Raw genomic sequence first — 9,884 nt, 5'->3', positions numbered from 1 at the left:
CCGCGGCTGCCCGGGCGCCGGGCCCCGCGCCTTGTCCAGCTCCGGCCCCCCACCTGGCCTCCGGACGGTCGCTCCCCTCCCCTCCCCTCCCCCCGGCCGGATCCCGCCTCCCCTGCGGCTGTGGGAGCGGCCCCCCCCACGACCCTACCTGCGAGGCCGCGGCCCCAGCCTCCCGCCATCTCCGCGGCAGCCTCTAGCTGAGTGCGACGCGGCGCGCAGCCCTCCTCCGCACCGTCGCCGGCTCCTTGCACCCCGACCCGCTCCGAGATCCCCGGCTTTGCAGAGCTCTGGCCGAGGCCCGCTCGGCCACCTGATGCGCGCCACACACGACTCCATTTCTCTTGCTTCAGCTTCTCCCTCGCCTTCCATTCTGAAGCGTCACCTTTCCCCGCCCATCCCCCTGGGACCGCGAGGCTCTCTTGGGGGACAGGAAGGAAACTCACTCCTCGAGCTCCTCTTTCCACCTTGGAGGCCCAGACTACCCATTTCCACCTTGGGAACTCCCTTTTACTCTCCTTAACGACCCTTCTCCAATCCTCCCCGCCAGAGGCTGTGTGGCTCCAGTCAGTGCACAGGCCCCTGCCTGACAACTCTCCCAATATCTGGGGGGAGACGGATCGGTTCGCCCGATTAAATCGGGTTCATTCTCGGAAATCTAAACCCTTTCGCAATCGCAGATTTGCTCAGTCCCAACGCATCAGCAAGCAACCTTCTGTTGTTGTGCCTTTTTTTTTTCTTGGCTCAGAATAATGACCCAAGTGTCTTTGTTGGCAGCGTTCTTTTATTTGAAGTCTGTCGAGCTGCCCTTGGCAGTCTCAATAACCCTGTGCTGTATCCCAGACGGAAGCGGGAGTTTGGGAAAATCCTAAATTTGGTCCCTTCCTTTCCTGGGTATTTCCACCGGCTATTGGGCTATTGATGGGCTAAGGACTAACCGTCTGCACCGGAGCAGGCCTTACAGAGGAAGGGCCGTCTCTATCCTTTAGAATCCTAATCCGGCCGCCCTCTTCATTGTCACTGGGCGGGGGGCGGAGCGGAGCGGAAGAAAGGATGGAGAGAACGGGGAAAATAATTAAAACCAAGCCCTGCGCACATCTGCAGCCCAGAGCAGTACTTTTCCATCAAGAGTTCTGTTCGCTTGCACATAATTTACTCCCCCTCTCAACACGCAAGAGATTTGAGAGAATTGGCGTCTTACCTCAGAATTCTAGAAATTTCTGGCACCAACTGCTTCCATCCCTGCCCTCACCCCATCTTCTTAAATCATTTAAAAGTGCGTATGAGCGGAATAGTCCTTAAATTGGGCCCACACTTTTTTTCCCCACAAAGCTAAATTTGGGGTTAGCTGAAATGGCCCTTCCAGATCTTTTGTCAAACGTCTTCCATATAATCAAGGGAAAACAGGCTTAAACTGAGGCCCCAAGGCCATAGTTAGACTCTAATTTTAATCTTTTGTTTTAAAAGTCTATGGCCAAGATATTTTTAAAAACCAACAGACTTGTGAAATAGATTTTCATTTACATGTCATGACAGAGAAAAGATTAATATCTTGTAAGAGCTCATTTTAATTGATAAGAAAATCCAGAAGATGCTAGTCAGTAAATGGGCAAAGATGGAAATAGTCCGCAGAAAAGGGGATACCAATGGTGAGTAAGCATATGAAAAATGTTCAGTCTTGCTGGCAATGGAAAATGGAGATACCGCTGTCACCTACCACCTTCCTGTCAGAAAGATACAACGAAAAAAAGGATGATCTACAAGGCTGGCTCGAGAGTGATGGGAGTACACTGTTGGAAGTAGAAATTGATATAATCTTTTGTCATTCATAAAAATACTTTCTGTCCATTAATCCACTTCTAGAAATCTACTCTTTGGTTCAGTACTTTGACCTCTCGGAATCCATGCCAAGGAAACACTTAGAAATGCAAACAAAGATTTCATTACTAAAATGTTTATCAGAAAACCTTTTTATTTTTTTTTAAGTATAAGCTCTATGCCCAATGTGGGGTTCGAACTCATAACCTCAAGATCAAGAGTTGCATGCTCTACCCACTGAGCCAGCCAGGCGCCCCAGAAAATCACTTTTAATATGAGAAAACTGGAAACAATCTAAATGTTAAGCTAAAGAAATAGCTAATTAATCCACTTGAAATGTGACAAAACCACAAAATATTATTATGACATGCATGACATGGGAAAATGCTTATGTCTTAATCTTAAGAGAGAAAAACAGGATACAAAACTATGCAGTATGGAAACTCAACTATGTAAAAAAAAATGCATTAAAAGGAAGCCTTAAAGGAAACATGCTAAAATGTTAACTGTTGTGATTGTTAGTTTCTTTGTACTTTTCTACATTTACCACAATGAGCACATGTTACTTTTAGCCTCAGGAGGAAAAAAAAATGATTTATTATTACTTTTGTGAAAAAAATGTAGAACGGTAATACGCGCTCATTGTAACAAACTTAAACAATATGTAAGTGCATAAAAGAAAAAATGATATTCATTCTCTCTCTCCCAGCTCCCCAGGCAATCTTTAAATGAGGCCCACACATTAGCAGTTTGGTTTATATACTTGCGGTTATGTGACACACACACACACACACACACACACACACACACACAGATTTTGTTTTACAAAACTGGGGAAAGTTATAAATGGTTTACCAGGGTTTTTTTTCTAATAAAGAGAGAGACAAAGTAATAAATAAGAATAAGTCATTAGCTCCCACTCAGATAACCCTTGTTGACATTTTTTAAAAGTCATACTTGTTTAAGGTCATAAAATTCAAACTATGGAAAGACACAAAAGGTAAATTAAAGCCCTTCTCTTCAGCCCTGATTCTCTCTCCTCAAAGATAAGTACTATTGAAAGTGGGGGAAATATCAGAAACAGAAAGACAATACTGTATATCTCATATACGTGGAATCTAAAAACAGACACTTAACTCAAAAAACTAAAAACCAGTGGAATGGTGGTGACCCAGGGCTGGGGGTGGGGGAAGGGTAGAGATGTTGTTTAAGGGTACATACTTGCGACTAGTAGATAAATAAGTCCTGAAGAGCTAAGGTACAGTACAGTGATTATAGACAACAAAACTGTATCTTAAACATTAAACTTGCTAAGAGACTAGCTCTTAATTGCGCCCACCACTAGAAGAAATGATAATTACGTGATGAGACAGAGGTGTTAGCTAATGCTACAACAGCAATTGTATTACAAATAAATGTATCAAATCAGTGTGTTGTACACCTGAAACTTACACAATGCTGTACATGATCTCACTTACGCCATATTTTATCTTTTTTTTTTGTATTTGGGAGAATGGGGGTGGAGAGCAGACAGAGAGGGAGAGAGAGAATCTCAAACAGACTCCCCGCTGAGCCTAGAGCCTGATGTGGGGCTACAATCCCATAACCCTGAGATCATGATCTGAGCTGAAATCAAGAGTCACTTAATCCACTGAGCCACCCAGGCACCCCTATATTTTATCGTAATAAAAAGTGGGGGAAATGCCTTTATGGAGGGCTGTGGGTTTATAATTTTCATTTATCACAGTACAGTGTCCTTCCTGTTACATCTCTGTATTCCCCGGGATAATAGATTGAGGGAAGTCTTGCCTCACACAGAGGGTAGAAAAGTGCAACTTAAAACTTCAAGCAGAGATACAACTTGATAATATAAATGCTTTCAAAGCAGATTTGTTATTAAGGTGGGCTCTTAAGAAACATTGGGATGTTGAGATTGTCGAGGAAAAGCATCACAGCCTGCCATTCTGGCTTATAGTTGCTGGAAAGGTCTTGTCCAGAGTTCTCAAATTCTGTGGAAATCAGAAGGGAGCTCTTGACTAACAAGCCTTCTCCAGAACATGAGAGTTGCATTATATGTGCTCTTTGGCTTCAGATCAATTTCTAAAGCTTGTACTTGACCCGAGGACTACTTATTTCCCAAGATATATATTAAGTCTGTTGATGTTGCCAAACTTCCTGCCTCCTTTAAATTATTTTCAAAAGTTTTCAAAAGCTTTTAAAGAAAAATAGGACAATTGGCTGATTAGCTAGAAAATGTGTGGGAAGTAATTCAACTTCACTAGTAATCAAATCCAGAAGAACATAAATAACAACATACCACTTTTCATCACTCAGATTATTGGAGCATTCTCTTTTGCCTTTTGTTTCTTGAAGCTTTTTAAGAATGGTAATACTTGGTGTTGGCAAGCATACAGCCAAGGCAAGCACTCTGACACAATGCTGGCAAGAGTGAAATTGCTAGAATGAAAGAGTCATTTTGTTCACCGGTGTATTTCAAGCCCCTAGACCATGACTGCCTCAAGAAAGTAGCAGGCACTCAATATTGTTGAACTAAATTATATTTTAAGTGAATATAGACTTTCTAGAAAGCCCTTTTGGCAATATGCAACAAGAGCCTCAAATTATTCCTAACCTATGACCAAGGAATTTAACCTCTAGAACTTTTTCTTAGGGAAGTGCTCAGAGATGCAAACAGATTTGTATAGAAAAATCACAGGGGTGTCTGGGTGGCTCAGTCGGTTAAGCATCTGCCTTCGGCTCAGGTCATGGTCTCCGGGTCCTGGGATAGAGCCCTGCGTTGGGCTCCTTGCTCAGCTGGGGAGTCTGCCTCTCTCTCTCCTCCCTGCTCATGCTCTCTCTCGATCTCTCTCTCTCAAATAAATAAAATCTTAAAAAAAAAACAGAAAAGAAAAATCACAAAGCATGATAGATGGTAGCAAAAACTGGAAACCACCTAAGTGTTCAAAGATGCTCACCATCTCACTCAGAGTAAAAACCCAAAGTCCTTGGGGCGCCTGGGTGGCGTAGCCGTTAAGCGTCTGCCTTCGGCTCAGGGCCTGATCCCAGGGTCCTGGGATCGAGCCCCACATCGGGCTCCTCCGCTATGAGCCTGCTTCTTCCTCTCCCACTCCCCCTGCTTGTGTTCCCTCTCTCGCTGGCTGTCTCTGTCAAATAAATAAAATCTTTAAAAAACAACAACAACAAACCCAAAGTCCTTACAGCAGCTTGCAAGGCCCCACAGGATTCACACCACCCACCCTACCCTTACCTTTAGGACGTTAGCACCTCATTTCCCAATTCCTTCCCTGGTTACTCAATTTCCAGCCCCAGTCATGTTCTTGCTGGCCCTGGAACAACCAGGCATGTTTCCAGTTCAGGGACTCTGTACTTGTGATTCCTTTTGCTGGAATGTTCTTGCCCTAATATCCTCACGGATCATTCCTTCACTGCTTTCAAATTTTTAAACATCTCCCCCCCCACCTCTCCATCCCCCTTCTTGGCTTTATTTTTCTCCATCGCATTTACTGCTTCCTAATATACAATACCCTTTATTCACTTTTTGGTTATCTCCTTCAACTTGAATGTGAGCCACACAAGAAGAGAAATTTTATTTCCTTCCCTACCGTATCCCTTGTACTTAGAATAGTGGCTGATGCATAGCAGGTGCTCAATAAATATTTGTGGACTTGAATTGATTTGAATATGGAAACCCACTGCGTGAAACATACATGGGCAGACAAGACATGAAGGAAATATACATAATAGTTAATGACAACTGCGCTTCTGCCACCGCCGTGGGCGCCTTGTGGTTTCCGGGGTGGCGGTGTCCCCGTCCACCTGTCTGCACTATGCCCAGCGACCTTCCGAAGGTGCACTGCGCAGTGACTCCAACGTGGAGCTGAGCCAGTACCGGGATCCACCCTTCCGGGGTGACAATGAAGAACAGGAAAAATTACTAAAAAAGAGCTGTAGGTTCGATGCCGGAAACCTTCCCTTTTACACCACTGAAGGACACATCTATGAATTCTTCAGCAAAAGTGGCGGCATAAAGAAAATCGTGATGGGCCCGGATAAGATGAAGAGAAACAGCATGTGGGTTCTGCTTTGTGGAGTCCCATTCAAGAGCAGGTGCAGAAAATGCTGTGGGGTACAGACATGGAACTCGTCTGGGTGACCGGATCATTTGCACAGACTGGGACCCAGGCTTTAAGGAGGACAAGCGGTATGGCCATGGGCGATCTGGGGACTAGGTAGGAGATGAGTATCAGCAGGACAATGATGCAGGGGGCGGGAGGGGGGGGTGGAGGCTATGCAAAACTGGCCCCAAACCAGTGATTGGCGAGAGCCCCATCATGAAAACTCACTCCTGCGGCCTGTTGAATTTGTCGGGCATTACCCAGGTTCTGCAAAGCTGCCCACTTTTACCATGCTTTTTAATTTTTTTCAAGAAATCTCTGCACTCAAGGTGGGGCTTGAACTCACGACCCCAAGATCAAGAGTTCCTAGCTCCATGGGCTAAGCCAGCCAGGCACCCCCACCATGCTTTGGTCGAGGTCTCTACTGAGCTGGAAGCCTTTTCATGGTTTTCCTATTAAGGGACAGAATCCAAAAGAAAGCCTTTAATTCTACAGTCTTAGAATCTTGGCCACGTGTCAGGTTACCAGAACGATTTTATGTTACCAGGTTGCGTTCCGTGGTAACAGATTTGATCTCTAATGTTGATCTATCAGCCCCAAAACACCACACTTCTTCTAGGAAAATGGAAAAATTAAAAAAAAAAATTGATAGTAGATTCATGGTCTACATTGGGGCCTGGAGTTACTATTTAAACATTTGTAAGTTTACAGAAGATACAATGTAATAAATGGGGTTTTGCTATGTTGTACAGCTTTGCTCTAAATTGGTAGCTGTTTGACAGCTGACTTTGCTTTCTGTGTTAAGTTCTCATCTCTAAAGGCAAACTTGGGAGTCAAGGGAACTTCCTAACTTGTTGGTGCAAAAGTAAGCCTCAGACTGTCCCGGGGAGACTGCCGGCTTATGTGTTTCATGTATTAGGACTTGAAAAGTATTGACTGTATGCATTTTTCAAAAGATGTGTTTTAATTAAAGCTACCAAAAAGGGGTTTATGCATCAGACTGATGCGTTTCCAGAGTGATCTTAGGAATGGACTGGGTTTCATTGAGGTTGAAGATCAAGAGAACACTTAACCAGAAGAATCAGAATTGCTTCCCTCAGGAAATGCGTTTCGGCCAATTCTCATATTGAAGCCTGTCTTGTCCGCCCCCGCCCCCCATTGTGCTTACCGAGTTCTAGAGCCTTGATAGTGAGCGGATGACCTCTACAGAGAAGGGGGTCTACAAAACTTATTTTGCCTTTGTAAGGCACGAGGCGATTTCTCTAATATACGTGAACTCTTGCTCATTTAAACTGGTAGCCTAATAGAATTCTCCCTGACACAAGTGACATTTTTTTCATCTAGTAGCAGAGCATCTCCTAACTTCCACGGTGGAAGCTGGGGCTGAGGTATGTATCTCCATGTGAGCCCCTTACGCATTACGGCAAGTACAGGCTCTCTCATTGAGTTCAAGCTGATTATTCGGATTTTGAAGAGCTGTGTCTAGTTGGCTTGGGACCCCTCCTCTACTTCTCCCATTCCCTCCACAGCGAATTTTTGCCCCAAGCCCTTTCTTGGGGGGAGTGGGGAGATGGTGTGTCATCCAAGGAGGGGGGATACAGGGGAAAGAGCAAACTTGCAGAAGGGACCTTGCATTCAGACGGGGGTTGTGTCTTAAAGGGTGATTCATGGACCAGCAGGGTACGCATCACCTGGGAGCTTGTTAGAAATGTCCCATCTTTGGGGCGCCTGGGGGGCTCAGTCAGGGAAGCATCTGCCTTCCGCGCAGGTCATGATCCTGGGGTCCTGGGATCAAGCCCTGCATCGTTGGGCTCCCTGCTCAGCTGGGGGGGAGGCTGTTCACCTTCTCCCTCTGCCCTTTCCCCACCCCCCTACCCCCCGCACCCCTGCTCGTGCTCCCTCACTCTCCCTTGTGCTCTCTCTCAAATAAATGAATAAAATCTTAAAAAAAAAAAAAAAAGGAAGAAAGAAATGCCCCATCTCTGGCGGTGGCCCAGAACTACTGAATCCGAGTTTCCAATTTTAACAAGACGCCCACATGAGTCACGTGTGCTTTAACGTTTAAAAAGCACAGGCATTGGGGCGCCTGGGTAGCGCAGTCGTTAAGCGTCTGCCTTTGGCTCAGGGCGTGATCCCGGCGTTCCGGGATCGGGATCGAGTCCCACATTGGGCTCCTCCGCTGGGAGCTTGCGTCTTCCTCTCCCTCTCCCCTGCTGTGTTCCCTCTCTTGCTGGCTGTCTCTGTCACATAAATAAATAAAATCTTTAAAAATAAATAAATAAATAAATAAATAAATAAATAAATAAAATAATAAAAAGCACAGGCATTAGGAATATCTTGGTGGAGACATCCAGCAATGAGTCCAGTTGGATATTTGGGCTTGGAGCTCAGGCTAGAGGTCTGCAATGGAGAGATAAAGAGAGGAGAAACCAGCCGGTGAGGGGATCACCAGGGAGACTGGAGAGCAGAGGTCTCACCAAGGCTCATTGTACACTGTGCTAAACCCAGGTTGAAACCTGTTGGCCCTGGTGATTAGAGCTGTCTTGGATGCACGTTTATTTGACCTTCACCTTATGTTAATTTTTAAAATACTAAATGGAAACATTTAAAAATATTAAATATAAACACCAAAAGATTTTTACGTAAACCCGTATTTCCGACTTCTTGTGAAGAGTGAGACGGTCGGAGCTGACTGGCAGCTTGCCTGCACTTTTCCTTTCTGTATTGCCCCCCCACGTTGAGACCAAATACCAGTTGTCTTTTATCATAGTTGCTGTGTTTCTATTAATAGTGAAGAAGAGAATCAAATGTTTTTGTACTCATGACTCTATCAAAAATGAAGAGAAGAGGGTTGTTTCCTTTTTTTAAAAAAGATTTTATTTATTTGTCAGAGAGAAAGAGAGAGCACAAGCAGGGGGTGGGCGGGGGGGAGGTGCAGAGGGAGAGGGAGAAGCAGACTCCCTGCTGAGCAGGGAGCCCCACGGAGTTGGGGGGGGTCATCCCAGGACCCTGGGATCAGGACCTGAGCTGAAGGCAGCCACTTAACCTACTGAGCCACCTAGGTGCCCTGAGGGTTACTGTTTCTTAAAAAAAGCGGGGGGGGGGGGTAGGGAAGGCATATTTCTTTGTGAATTGCAGCCATACTCCCCTGTCATGCACCCACCATCCTCCCATTACGCATCCATATTACTTGCCGGGCATCTATAGGGGGTTAGCCGGTTGTGGAGAGAAAAAGAGGACCAGGATCGAATGTGGGGGAAGATTACCACCGTAAGGATAGGTAGAGAAAGAGGAACCCACGAAAGAGATTGAGAAGAACAACTGGGAGAATGCGGTCCCACCGAAGCAAAAAGAGGAGAGGTTCACAACGTTGAGCACTGCTGAGCCAGCAAGGAAGCAGACTAAGGAGTAAATTGGCCAAGGCCATTAACAAACCCCAGGTCACCTCAGCCAGAGTCCTTTTAGTGTTGCTTCAGGAGGGAGGAAGCCCGGTTCCAGTGGCCTCAGGGGTGGGTGGGCTATGAGGGTCGGGGAGATCTCACTCTCAAATAATACGCTTTAGAAGCTTGCCTGCAGGGAGCGGGATGGAAGACGGGGGAAGTTGGATTTCTTGGTTTGATTTGTTTTCCCTAAAGCGTAATAGACTTAGGCCAGCAGCGCCCATGGCCAGCCGATGCGCAGAGGCTGAAAATACAGGAGGGGGGATATTCACCAATTGTGGGGCAGGAAGTGAGACAGGAGACCTTGAAATCAAAAGGACAGGCACAGGGATGTGCCTTGTCCTTTAAGAGGGGAGGGAGAGATGTGGGGACCTCAAGGTTGAGGGAATTTACACCTGATAGCCTCAGTGTTTTCCATGAAGTAGGAGGGCAAGGTCAGTTGGTGGGGGAGTCGAGGAGGGAGGGGGAGGGGAAGAGCAGGGACTTGAGTGCT

The 9,884-nt window shown here is 45.9% G+C and overlaps 1 pseudogene; it reads left to right on the top strand.

The window, feature by feature from the left end:
• Positions 1-1,612: 1,612 nt before the first annotated feature.
• On the top strand, positions 1,613-6,150 carry LOC125281261 (nuclear cap-binding protein subunit 2-like; annotated as a pseudogene).
• Positions 6,151-9,884: the final 3,734 nt, after the last annotated feature.

This window comes from Ursus arctos, chromosome X (assembly GCF_023065955.2).
Source record: "Ursus arctos isolate Adak ecotype North America chromosome X, UrsArc2.0, whole genome shotgun sequence".
Classification (NCBI taxonomy): domain Eukaryota; kingdom Metazoa; phylum Chordata; class Mammalia; order Carnivora; family Ursidae; genus Ursus; species Ursus arctos.
This window is presented reverse-complemented; position numbering and strand designations above follow the sequence as displayed.